The following is a 14,660-nucleotide window of genomic DNA, read 5'->3' on the forward strand; positions in this document are numbered from 1 at the left end:
ACGACTGATCAATGTGTGCGCCATCCTACGGAACGACATTAAATCAGCCATTAAATCAGAGGACCCATCAACCAGCACTGGTCCGTTGTGGAACTTAAAAATCCCACAATACCTTTTCCAAAGAGTAGGCAAGTTATCACCGGTCCCCTGAACAATTGACTGCTAGGAAGGCAATGGCAATCCACCCAGAATAACCTTTGCACAGGAACTGCTTCAGCAACACCATAGCCCTGTCAAAAGTATGGTACATTTGAATGATTGATGGGAGAGCGAGGGTCAAATTTCCACTCAGTTTGAATACATAATAAAGAGATAGCACCAAATAGGCTGGTGCAGAATATGCAGCACTTGCTGAAAATCGAATTGGAGGTGAATAATGGGGGAAAAAAGAGAAAATAAAACGCCTCTCTTCTACACATAGGACACACAACGCTTACTGAGGAGGTTTCAGCGCGATAAAACAATTGAGGAATTCATGAAGAAATTATAGGTTGGCAGGGAATTTTGAAATATCAAATCTCAATTTGATATATCAAAATTTCAGATTTTGATTGGCCAAAAAAAAAAAAGGTAACAATTTTTTATTGAAGGTAAATTTAAAGGTAACAAAAAGGTAACATCCCACCAACAATTTCAAATTGACCAACAAAAAAGGTCAATTATAGGTGGCAATTATTAAACAACAATTATTAAATTAAACTTAATTTAATTAATTAATTAATTAATAATAATAGAAAATAATAATAATAATAATATAATATAATAATAATAATAATAATAACAATAATAAATAAATAATAAATAAATTAATAATAAAGAAATAAAATTAATTAATTAATTATTAATTAAATTAATTATTAAATTAAACAACAATTATTTAAAAGGTCAATTTCAGATGAGAATAAAAATTGATATAAACATATCTCGAAAAGCACAAGTCTCTGAGCTGCCTAGCCTGGGTTCGAATGCCGACCCAGCTAGAAACTGTCATCCCGGTGTTTCACGAGCTGGGTGGTTCATCAATGTGCGTGTCGTCCCTCGGATGGACGTTAAACTGGGTGTCCCGCCTCCAGGCATTAGTTGGTGGACTTTAAAGATCCCACTGTGTCTTTCGTGGTGAGTCTGCGAGTTATCGGCGGCATCCTGAACCAATTCAAAATTCCTGCCCTGACTACCAATGGGAAGGCAAATGCAAACCACCCAGTACAAATCCTTCCCTTTGGCTTGCTTTGGCAGCACTTCGGGCAGAACATCACAGACAGATTGAACAGCAAACAAATTACTTTTATAATTACAACTGCCTGTATTACAATGGTGACCAGTCCAGGATTTTAACTCCCTCGCCAAAGAAACTGCTTCAGCAGAACCGCCGCTCTGAATTGAAAAATGGATTAAAACAGCAGCAAAAAAACATAACCTCCATCCACCTTTGGTGGCGGAGGTAATTAGGAGGCAATTGTTTTTTTGGAAGTCCACCAATTGGCAGAAGATTTGCATATCTCATTGATATTAAGATTCATATTCAGCCAAGCGTTCAAAGAAAATTAAAGAATGAACCGACAAGTGGGTTTAACAACCCCTTTTACCTAAATGACAGCAGAGCATTATGATGTGGGATCAGGGGTAAACAACAGGGGTAAACATACATGTATGCTATGCAAAGAATGAATCATCTAGACAGAATGTATCGGTTTACACAACTCCTTCAAACAAAGGCTGAGATGCACATACTCTTCAATATTATGCACCTTTTCAAGCTACTTTTTGTTAGCTTCTGCTTCCCTATGTGGTCAACCAATTGGCATTCACAACTGCACTGTAATTGTTAGTATGTGCACCTAACTGATGACGTAACAACGTGTGACCAAACAAATATCGAGGATGACTCTTCACGGTGGTTGTACCCCCAATGCAAGTCGCAGACCAAATCTTTCCTATTCTTCTCTGCTGGATTCGTCAGGGCAGCGCGGTCACGGTCAGAGTGCCGATCGGTCCCCTTGGACCAGCCCTTTCCTTCTTGTCTGTCCCTCTCTGTGTGTTTCTCTCTTCTCTCTTCTCTCTCCTCTCCCCTCCCCTCCTCTCCTCTCCTCTCCTCTCCTCTTCTCTTCTCTTCTCTTCTCTTCTCTTCTCTTCTCTTCTCTTCTCTTCTCTTCTCTTCTCTTCTCCTCTCTCTCTCTCTCTCTCTCTCTCTCTCTCTCTCTCTCTCTCCCCTGACTTATTGAAGACGAGGGTACACAATCCTCGATATGGGGGATCTCTTGGCAGCTCCTGCGAGATCGATCGGCTGTTGCCATACTGCGGGCTTGTTTGATGAAACTGTCTGGGGCTATACAACAACTACAACAACAACATGTGACCAACCACAATTCAGCAACATTGCTCAAGGAAATACATCAATGCTCAATAATGAAAAATTGATCCAATTCAGTAATCTTTTTTTGTTCCAATGACACCATCTTAATATCACTCTACTTACTTCCATTTGTCATTATTCAACTGAATTTTGAGTAAGCTCGACATTTGCGCGACATTACCTTCTCTATCTGCGACCATGTTGGCATTTAACCCTGAATTTAACATTTAACCCTCCATGCCTCAGATTCCTTGGGAGAGTATTTTAACATACGGATCCCATCGCACTCCCACAGCAACGCATGGCTGGTAACGTGGAGGAAAAATAACTTACCCGCGGGCGCCACGCTTAACCTCGCATATAAAAAAGGATCTGCAAACACTTCCGAGAACCCCATGCGAGACAGCTTTGTGATGGCCAAGTTTGCTGCTCCATATGTGATACACACCTTGCATGCGTTCAATACGTTGTGTCGATAGCATCATGAAACCTGGCCTGGACACCCTGAATACATTGCGCGGTTGCAGATGAGAGCGAACAAGAATGTTCCCTTGCCTAGGCGATATTTTTTATATATAACCGTATCACTGTAATACCATTTTAAGTGTGATAAAATAGTTTGGTTGGGTGGTTGACAGTCAGGATGGTTTCAGGTGATGCGATTCTTGGATTCATAAGGCCAATAAAACTAAATGCCATGTATGAAAAGGGAGGTCAATTACTCAGGAAATTACTGTCAAACTATTTCCCAAACAATGTGTTCAAACTGAACCACCGTTGGTGCCAAAATGCTCAATGACAACAACTCGCTCATGACATCATCAAAATGTCTGTGCCATATTATGACAAAAGGCAGCTTCACAAATTGAGGTCAAGATATTAAAGATATCACGCAAGCCATTTCAATTGTTTGTTTGTTTTTAACCATTTTGTTTGAGGAGTCCAGCAGGAAGGTCTGCTCAAATTGCTCTTACGGTATGGTGAAGCACGCATGCTGTATCTCCATCTTATGTTATACCACATGATTTTCGATCAGAACAACTGGTGTCCATTTATCAAAATAGACAGAGAGCGCAAGGAATGTAATTCAACGAATGTCCTGGCAGATAACAGAACCAATCTCCCTGTTTTGAAAGTTGTTTTACAAACGGGCCGCCACAAAGCATCACCAGAAAGAACATCACCAAGCCAAGATCCGCACAGCAAGGAAGGACTTTACATGGGCAAGCTGGTCAACCATCCGCTGCACGGTAAATCCATTTACAAAGGCCACAACAAAAATAGAAAATAAAATTCAAACAACCTTTCATATCGATCCAAGGCTCATGTACATAAATCACATTTTGAGCAAAGACATTAGTAGATGCCAGTGTACTTACATATGAATCGCAAGGATATCAGTGGACAAATATATACATATATATATATACACAGTCACGTGAAAAAGTAAGTACACCCCATGTAAAGTTTTGACTTTTTCAACATATTTCAACATACAGCTATTTGATCTTTATTTCAACAATATTGATAGATAAAGGTGATATAATATAACAAATATCATGGAACATTTACATTTTGTAGTCCATTGTATAATTTAAATAAACATAAATGCAAATTTTGCATGTGGAAAAAGTAAGTATACATTATTTATCATTTATCACGACTTCAAATACCTAAAATTAGAATCAAGTCCTAAAATCCTGCTCCCACGGGTCCTAAAATCCTGCTCTGCTGCTCTATCTCACCCTCTCTCTGTTCTTTTCACCCTATCTTTTGCTCAAGGTCATCTGCCAGCATCCTGGAAATCAGCAAACATTACCGCTTTACACAAAAAAGGTGCAAAAACAGATCCTTGCAACTACAGACCAATCAGCCTACTCCCAATTATCAGCAAAGTCATGGAATCCATCATTGCTTCGGATATGACATCTTTGCTCTTCTCCAATGGCTTGATCTCTGATCATCAATTTGGTTTCAGACCAGGTCACTCTACTCTGGACATGCTGCTTCTGCTGTCTCAACAATGGATGGAGGTCCTCAATGCCAAACAGGAAATCAGAGCTGTCTCCCTTGACATATCACGTGCCTTCGATATGGTCTGGCACCCAGCTCTGCTCACCAAACTCTCCTCCTATGGTATCCATGGAAATCTCCATGCATGGCTTGCGGACTTCCTCTCTGGTCGTAGTCAATGTGTGGCCCTGAATGGATTTCTCTCATTTCCGCTTCCTGTTCAGGCTGGAGTTCCCCAAGGCAGTGTGCTGGGCCCTGTGCTTTTTCTGGTCTTTATCAATGATCTCTCCGACTCTCTGGAAAATCCTCTCTATCTCTTTACTGATGACTCCACTCTCTGCCGCTCCATTCCTCTTCCCTCAGCTCGGCAGTCTGCAGCCTCCTCACTCTCTGAAGACCTGGACAAAATCTCAGACTGGTCAAACAAGTGGAACATGTCTTTCAATCCTGACAAATCTCACACTCTTATTATGTCTCTCCGAAAAGATCGACTGGACAACCCTCCCATCTACTTTCTCAACAATCCTCTCCAAGAAGTTCTGTCGCTCAAGCTTTTGGGTCTCACTATCTGCCATGATCTTTCTTGGGAAAACCATATTTCCAAGCTGGCCTCCAAAGCCAGTCGCTGACTGGGCATCCTCCGTCGTGCGAAGTCCTTCCTAGGCACACCTGAGCTCCTCACCACATACAAGGCTTTCATCCGCAGCTCAATGGAATACTGTTCTTCCCTATGGGCTGGTGCTCCTGCCTCACACCGAGCTCGGCTTCACGCTGTTGAAACCAAAGCTTTCAGAATTATTGGAATCTCCCGCGATGAAGCTATCTCTGAGGGTCTTTCACTCACTCACCGCAGGCAGGTAGGTGGTCTTTCTGTCTTCTACCGACTCCTCTCCGGCCTTGCTCCCCCAGCTCTCTCTGTGCTCTGTCCCCCAAATATTCCTACAGGTCGCCAAAGATCTGCCAGCAACCCTCTGATGGTTAAACTGCCGAAATCTCGGCTCTCTGCTCACCTTCACTTTTTCATTCCTCTTTTCTCCCGCCTCTGGAACAAACTCCCACACTCCCTTCAATCCCACTCCTCCCTCCAGGTCTTTAAAACTGCTGTTCACCACCATCTCTTATCTTCCCCCATCCAAAACCTTGATCTTTTCTACCCCCACTAATTCACCCCAGATCCACCTTGTTTGAAATTCCAACTTCTTTCCTGGAAGTCCTGGCAGTGTCCATATGTTTTATACCTCTCCCACACCCCTTCCTCTCCCACACCCCTTCCCAAGCCCTCTCCCTCCCACAGATCTCTCGATGTCTCCATGTCTCTCGGTCCCTGCTCTCAAATGTTGTGTTTGTGTCCTTCCCCCTCTCTCCCCATCTTGTCTGCCGCTCCCGATGTTATTTGTTTTATGTGTCGGCTTGTCTTTCTGTGTGATTAATGTTCGCTCTTTCACGAGCCTCGATCTTGGATACAAAAAAAAAAGAAAAAAAGTGCACGAGCTCAGGTGTAAATGATTAGAACATCGTTACAGAGGATTTTGGAGGAACCTGTCTTATTTAAACCTCAGACATTCAGTTTGGTTTGCTCTTTGTTGTTGAAGTGTGCGGCGTCACCATGCCTAGATCAAAAGAGCTCTCAGAGGCCTTCAAAAAGAAGGTTATAGATGCCTACGAGTCTGGGAAGGGATTTAAAAAGATCTCCAAACAATTTGAAATCAATCATTCGACTGTCCGGAAGATCATCTACAAGTGGAGAAGATTCCAAACAACTGCCAACTTGTTCAGGCCAGGCCGCCCCAGCAAGTTCAGCTCGAGAGCAGACCGCAAGATGCTGAAAGAAGTCTCTAAGAACCCAGAATGTCATCAAGGGACATACAGGTAGCTCTTGCCACTGTTAATGTCAAAGTGCACGACTCTACCATTAGAAAAAGGCTGCACAAATTTGATCTACATGGGAGGTGTGCCAGGAGGAAACCTTTGCTGTCCAGAAAGAACATCAGGGCAAGACGAAAGTTTGCCAATGAACACCGAGGCAAAGACCAGCACTTCTGGAACAATGTGCTCTGGACAGATGAGTCAAAGGTAGAGCTATTTGGCCACAGTACCAGAAGACATGTCTTGCGAAAACAAAAGACAGCATTTGACCACAAGAACCTGATACCAACTGTAAAGCATGGTGGTGGAAATATTATGGTTTGGGGCAGCTCTGCTGCATCAGGGCCTGGGCAGCTCAGCATCATAGAATCCACTATGAATTCTTCATTATACCAGAAGGTGCTTGAAGATAATGTGAGGCCATCTGTCAGAGAGTTGAAGCTCAACCGAAGGTGGACCTTGCAACATGACAATGACCCGAAACATACCAGTAAATCCACCAAGGAATGGCTGAAAAGAAAGAAATGGAGGGTTCTGGAATGGCCAAGTCAAAGCACAGATCTAAATCCCATCGAGATGTTGTGGGGGGATTTGAAACGAGCTGTGCATGCAAGAAACGCCTCCAACATCGTACAGCTGAAAGAATTCTGCATGGAGGAGTGGGCAAAATTTTCTCCCAGTCGATGTCAGAGACTGGTAGACATTTATAAGAAACGCCTACTTGAGGTTTTTTCTGCCATAGGGGGCAATACCACCTATTAGAGCCAAGGGTGTACTTACTTTTTCCACATGCAAAATTTGCATTTATGTTTATTTAAATTATACAATGGACTACAAAATGTAAATGTTTCATGATATTTGTTATATTATATCACCTTTATCGCTCAATATTGTTGAAATGAAGATCAAATAGCTGTATGTTGAAATACGTTGAAATAGTCAAAACTTTACATGGGGTGTACTTACTTTTTCACGTGACTATGTATGTATGTATGTATGTATGTATGTATGTATGTACAGTGGGGAGAACAAGTATTTGATACACTGCCGATTTTGCAGGTTTTCCCACTTACAAAGCACGTAAAGGTCTGTAATTTTTATCATAGGTACACTTCAACTGTGGAAGACGGAATCTAAAACAAAAATCCTGAAAATCACATTGTATGATTTTTAAGTAATTAATTTGCATTTTATTGCATGAAATAAGTATTTGATCACCTACCAACCAGTAAAAATTCCGGCTCTCACAGACCTGTTAGTTTTTTCTTTAAGAAGCCCTCCCATTCTCCACTCATTACCTGTATTAACTGCACCTGTTTGAACTCGTTATCTGCATAAAAGACGTCTCCAGACCGTCTCCGACTACAAAGACCGCAAAGACCGACCGCAAAGCCGTCTCCAGACCTGTCCACACTCAATCAATCAGACTCCAACCTCTCCACAATGGGCAAGACCAGAGAGCTGTCTAAGGACATCAGGGACAAATTTGTAGACTTGCACAAGGCTGGGATGGGCTACAGGACAATAGGCAAGCAGCTTGGTGAGAAGGCAACAACTGTTGGCGCAATTATTAGAAAATGGAAGAAGTTCAAGATGACAGTCAATCTCCCTCGGTCTGGGGCTCCATGCAAGATCTCACCTCGAGGAGCCTCAATGATCATGAGAAAGGTGAGGGATCAGCCCAGAACTACACGGCAGGACCTGGTCAATGACCTGAAGAGAGCTAGAACCACAGTATCAAAGAAAACCATAAGTAACACACTACGCCGTCATGGATTAAAATCCTGCAGCGCACGCAAGGTCCCTCTGCTCAAGCCAGCGCATGTCCAGGCCCGTCTGAAGTTTGCCAATGACCATCTGGATGATCCAGAGGAGGAATGGGAGAAGGTCATGTGGTCTGATGAGACCAAAATAGAGCTTTTTGGTTTAAACTCCACTCGCCGTGTTTGGAGGAAGAAGAAGGATGAGTACAACCCCAAGAACACCATCCCAACCGTGAAGCATGGAGGTGGAAACATCATTCTTTGGGGATGCTTTTCTGCAAAGGGGACAGGACGACTGCACCGTATTGAGGGGAGGATGGATGGGGCCATGTATCGCGAGATCTTGGCCAACAATCTCCTTCCCTCAATAAGAGCATTGAAGATGGGGCGTGGCTGGGTCTTCCAGCATGACAACGACCCGAAACACACAGCCAGGGCAACTAAGGAGTGGCTCCGTACGAAGCATCTCAAGGTCCTGGAGTGGCCTAGCCAGTCTCCAGACCTGAACCCAATAGAAAATCTTTGGAGGGAGCTGAAAGTCTGTGTTGCGCAGCGACAGCCCCGAAACCTGAAGGATCTGGTGAAGATCTGTATGGAGGAGTGGGCCAAAATCCCTGCTGCAGTGTGTGCAAACCTGGTTAAGAACTACAGGAAACGTCTGATCTCTGTAAATGCAAACAAAGGTTTCTGTACCAAATATTAAGTTCTGTTTTTCTGATGTATCAAATACTTATTTCATGCAATAAAATGCAAATTAATTACTTTAAAATCATACAATGTGATTTTCAGGATTTTTGTTTTAGATTCCGTCTTCCACAGTTGAAGTGTACCTATGATAAAAATAACAGACCTTGACGTGCTTTGTAAGTGGGAAAACCTGCAAAATCGGCAGTGTATCAAATACTTGTTCTCCCCACTGTATATATATATATATATATATATATATATATATATATATATATATATATATATATATATATATATATATATATATATATATATATATATGGCTTATGGAATCTCAATCTGGGTCTCCAGCTTCACAAGCTAGATCATTAGAGAACATTTACAGAACAACCCATAAAAAAGGCCTCTCACAATTCTCTCTTTCACATCCATTACCTTGCAACTGTATGATGAACAATTTAAGACACAATATATACTTTAATACCGATTTGGGGTGTTCTCACGCGATTTTCTGGAGGTAATCAGAGCATCTTAACCTTTACAAACACTTACACTGCCGGTGTCATGTTGACAACAAAATGTTGAACCTGTGCATGACACCATTTACAAAACAATCTGATGTGAAATGGCAGTGTACTTGCCAATTTTACTCACTAACAATGGGTCTTCTTCTGAGGGGACCACCATGGTCTAGAAGGTAACCATGTACCACGTGCCACGGTCCACATCATCACTTTATGTTGAATTCCCATTTCTACCAATACATACTACAGAAAGTGAGATGGGTACCTTGTTACTATAATTTAATGATCACTTTCTGTAAGGAGCTCACGGAATGGGAACTGGGTCAAGGCCGAAGGGTTTTCCGCTACCCAAAGCAGTTGTAAGGACCAGAAGGAATCCTGTTCTTCGCAAACACGACCACTTCCACTGAATGCTCTGAAGATAATCAAGTTCAGCAAGTGAAATACCCGAAGGGTGACAATCTGTACAAATATCATGCATACCAGACAGGGAAATGACTGGCAAATGCAGTCAGGAATATAATGGTGGCACCTTTCCTCTCCTTAACTGACAAAGTTTCATGGAAAGGCTTGCAAATACATTACAGCAAGGATAAGGACATTGGCAAGAATGCAAAATAATAATGTGAAGCTAGACCATGTGGTTAGGAAGATGATTCAGACTGTTATGAAACATTGGCCATCCTTCAATAATGCACTTTGGTGAAACATGAAAGAGAAACCAGGAAAAAGTGATAAACAAGGTCAGAGAAATCTGCATCCCACCAACAAGCTAATTGGACAGCTTCACCACCGTATGAGATAACACGTTTCCATAACTGCATGCAGTACTATCACAGACACTTAAACCTCACATTACGTGTTTGTGCAACAGCCCCGCGAGAGCATAAGTTCACCAAACTCAATGTAGCACATAAAACGACGGACCACATACAACAACATCGCATTTCCAGGCATGTCCGATTCCATCCTCACCCTATCAAAATTTACCAATTCTCTCCAAACCACACCGCTGCTTCTCACCTCTCAGGATCTGCAAATGTGACGGCAATATGAGGCAGCAGCGGTAGAGTGCTGGGCCGAACGGTGGCGTGTGCATCGGACAAGCGTTTGGAGAGACGGATAAATGTAGGCATGGTCCCAAAACGTTCGGGTGTACGGTGTTCTTCACTCTGAGCCAAACGCCATGACAAAGGAGGCAGATGCAAACTGCCAGAAAAACGGCGCCGGGACATGTCCAAGGGTGCAGTGGATGGTGGCAGTATTGAATCAGTGTGCAAGTCCTGCACACACAAAAGACACAAGGTTAACTCAATCCAAGAAAACTTGATTCAATGTGATGTATTAATAAACTCAACATACATCACCTACATTGAATACAAATACATCAACCTCATGTCTTTCAATCCTGACAAATCTCACACTCTCACAATGTCTCTCCGAAAAGACCGACTGGAAAACCTTCCCATATACTTTCTGAACAATCCTCTCCAAGAAGTTCTGTCACTCAAGCTTTTGGGTCTCACTATCTGCCATGATCTTTCCTGGGAAAAGCACATTTCCAATCTGGCCTCCAAAGCCAGTCGCCGACTGGGCATCCTCCGTAGTGCGAAGTCCTTCCTTGGCACACCTGAGCTCCTCACCACATACAAGGCTTTCATCCGCAGCTTGATGGAATACTGCTCTCCCCTCTGGGCTGGTGCTCCTGCCTCACACCTAGCTCAGCTTCACGCTGTTGAAACCAAAGCTTTCAGAATCATTGGAATCTCCAACGATGAAGCCGATTCTGAGGGCCTTTCACTCTCTCTCCACAGGCAGGTTGGTGGTATTTATATCTTCTACCGACTCCTCTCCGACCGAGCTCCCCTGGCTTGCTCTGTCTGTGCTCTGTCCCCCAAATATTCTCTTCTCTGATCTGCCAGCAACCCTCTTCTGGTGAAACTGCCAAAATCAATATTCTCTGCTCACCTTCACTCTTTCATTCCTCTTTTTCCCCTCCTCCTGAACAAACTTCCACACTCTCTTCAATCACTCTACTCCCTCCAGGTCTTCAAAACAGCTGTTCATCACCATCTCTTATCTTTCCCCATCCAAAATCATGATCTTTACTACCCCCATTAATACACCCCAAATCCACCTCCTTCAAATTCCATTTTCTTTCCTGAAAGTCCTTGTAGTGTCCATCTTGTTTATCCCATGTACCCCACCCCAGCCCTCTCACTTCCACAGATCTCCCGATGTCCCTGTTCTCTACTGTTGTTGTGTTTCCCTCTCTCAACCCCTGTCTCACGTTCCCTTTATATGTTTCATGTGTTAGCTCTTACAGGAGCCTCGACTTAGTATATAGAAAAAAAGAAAGAGGGGATAAAAATTCACACAATATACCTCTTTCTTATTTACCAGCCATAGTACTTTTGCTCCTTACACGTCAAGTCTCACTATCTTACCCATTCTGAGAGAGATAGATGTAAGTCTCACCCATTAAATGTTTTGAAAACTCTGAAACAATTAAAACTTATGCATTTGGAAGGAATCATCATCATCATACTAAAATATGCAATTTTGTGTCTGTCTGTCTGTCTGTCTGTCTGACGATTTTTGACTGAAATATTGTTGCGGTTTTGAGAACCCACACTTGTAAATAAATATGACATCATTAAAGGTTAAAGATAGCACCCCATAGATAGGCCACAAGCAACACGTAGGTCACCATAGGACCAGTTATTTCTTAGTATGTGTTAGATAAGGCCATTTTCCAATAGTTGAATCTGCGTTGCGTCGATCAAATAAGAGTAGGCCCTTCCGTCCATTTTGCAGCCTCCCTCCAAGCGACGCCATTAAGCGCGCTCCCCAGTCTGTGCCCCATGGCCCTTTCCAATTTGGTGCGCTCCTTGGCCAGCAGCAGCAGCCTTAGCTGCCCGTAAGCTCGCTCAACGCCACCATAAGCCACAAGGTGAAGCCTGGAAAAAGGGGGCGGAGCGCCAGGGAGAAGGTGTGGCCACATCACCCAGCCGTCAGGGCGGGGCCGGTAAGCAATAACCAGCCAACCAGGGCTATAGTGACATCGCCTGATAGGCGTGGCTTTTGGGCTCGCGGAGCGATCGCTGGCTGGATTATAAAAGCGAGCGCACAAAGCCCTTTTACAGGACTTACTGGGAGAGCGCACATAGAAGAGAACTGTCCAGGACTGCTGCGATTTGGAGGACGGTGCGAAGGTCGACCTTAGGACGGTGCGGAGAGGACAGGACTTGCACAATTGGCGCTTGCGTACAGGACATTGGAGAGGGGGCGTTTGGCGCGAGTCGTGCAACTATTACGTACGCCGCCAGGATACCAGCCATCCCCCCCCCCCCCCCCCCCCCGTGATATAATTGTCCGTTCGCGTTACACTGTGAAGAGCTGCCTGCCGGGTTTTCCATTGCCTGGACCGGAGCCGGACTGGAGCCTGGACGCGCTGGTGACCATCAACCTGTTCCTCTACAATCCCCGTGTGAGTGACTGTGTGTGAGACGGGCCCGTTTGTCCAGGGAATAAGTTAAGCCTGTAATTAAGACTGCCCTGTGTACTTCTCCTTCCTCTTTATAATCTTGTACATTTCTTTCGTTTCCTCTTCTTTCTGTACATTTGTAATAAATTGCCTTGTTCTTCCTGGTTTCCTCTTATCCGATCTCATCCGTCTTTTCTCTAATTGGGTAAGCGTGGCACGATTCGGAACCGCTATAATCGGGTCTAGTCACCTGTTAACAGCTCGGATCGCGGATTGCTATCCGCTCGGCATATTCCATCAATATCCGTGGTTCGAGCGGGAGTTATTCCCTTGCTTTACGGTCGGTGGTAGTAATTAGGTAATAGGACTAAGAATCGACCAACTACCCTATTTACCACCGACCGGAAGGAACGTTATAACTTCCAGGACTCGCGTCGGCTAGATCAGAGACAAGGGGATTAACCCCCCCTTGATAAGGGGAGAGCCGATGTCGGAGATCCGTAACAATATATTTGGTCATTACTTATCCAATCTCAACCAAACTAGACAGGAGGACTAAGGGTCACACAATGAAGATTGTAGTGAATTAATTCCCCCCCCCCCCCCCACCCCCCACCCACAAGGGGGTTTTCTCTGCCAAGGGGTTTTCCCCACCAATGGGGTTTTCCCCGCAAATGGGGTTGCGTGTTGATGTGTATATCCGTGTTAAGATAGCTTTATCGTGGCGTTTTTCCAAAGACGCTTCGAATAACAAAGACATAATATTCATGTTATTACAAAACAAAATTAATACTAATAATATCCCACCTCCCCAAGGGATATTATTAATGCCGTGTCAACGTTCATAAATAGCTTATCGTGCCGTTTTGGTCAGAGGACCCCCTACCAGAAGTAAAAATATTATAAACCAAACACGTATGATTACCTTTTGAAACAGTCGCTACTCCTGTTTAACACCAAATTGAAAAGGAGGAAACCCAGGATGTGTTCAGTTACCAAGCAGCTAGCTAGCACTTGCCAAGCCAGCTGTTCCTTATCAACGGATTTGAATGGAGTGCTTGCTCGATTGCTTAAACCACTTGGCAAGTACTCCATAAGAAACTTGGTAAATGAACCCTCCCCCAATGTTATTGAGGCCCAACCCCAGATATCCTGTAATCTCTATATCTCAGAAAGAGGAATGGCACTTCCTGCCGCCCCTGTAGATAACGGGTATACCACCAATTCAAATTCCGGATTTTAAATTCAGTTTTCAAGCTTTGGACCTTTTAAGCAAAATGATCAACAACCAAGGATGTGCACATCATCTAACCTCCAACAGGATGGGATGCGAAGGAACAAACAGTCCCAAGTCTCCTTTGCTCCTTTGCATGGACGATCGGAAGCTTTTTTTTGCACTAAACAATGAAATAACTAGCAGACCAGCTAAAATTGGTAAAGCAGTATTCCAAAGATATGGAAATGGAATTCTGACTGGACAAATGGATATTGAAAGCAGATGGATAACCCAAAACAAACATAAAAATCCACTTGAGAACAACACTACAGCAGCTAGAAAACAAAGCATCATACAAATACCTGGGAGTATAAAGGAGGGTCACCAAATTCATGACAAACAAAAGCATAAAAATAGTAAAGGAAAATATTGCATGTCTCTTCCTGAAAACCCAACTCTCTCCAACAACACAAGTCAACTCTCCAAGAAAAGAATAGCTATAAGTCAGCTCATAGTACAAGTACAAGTATTCTAATTCAGCTTCAGTATTCAGAACATCAGGCCACGAGCAGATACAACAAACTGGACATCAAAATAAGGAACCTGTTAACGAAACATCACATGTTCTACAACAAGAAATCGGTGCATTCCATCACAATAGATGCCAAGATGTGAACAAGGCGGTGGCCTAATGGAGTTGAATCTGGTTCATTAAACAACAACTGCAGGATTGGCCACTTATGAACACCTC

At 43.4% G+C, this 14,660-nt stretch overlaps 1 protein-coding gene across 3 annotated transcripts in view; it reads right to left on the bottom strand.

Annotated features, from left to right (window-relative positions):
- Positions 1–14,660, bottom strand: part of LOC137411513 (3',5'-cyclic-AMP phosphodiesterase 4D) — a 626,580-nt gene that overhangs the window by 496,615 nt on the left and 115,305 nt on the right. For all 3 annotated transcript variants that reach the window (XM_078769745.1, XM_078769746.1, XM_078769748.1), the window contains one exon: positions 10,230–10,489. The gene's annotated coding sequence lies outside the window, so the exon portion shown is untranslated. The remainder of the gene's footprint in view (positions 1–10,229; positions 10,490–14,660) is intronic.

Source organism: Myxine glutinosa, chromosome 1 (genome assembly GCF_964187855.1).
Source record: "Myxine glutinosa chromosome 1, kmMyxGlut1.1, whole genome shotgun sequence".
Taxonomy (NCBI): domain Eukaryota; kingdom Metazoa; phylum Chordata; class Myxini; order Myxiniformes; family Myxinidae; genus Myxine; species Myxine glutinosa.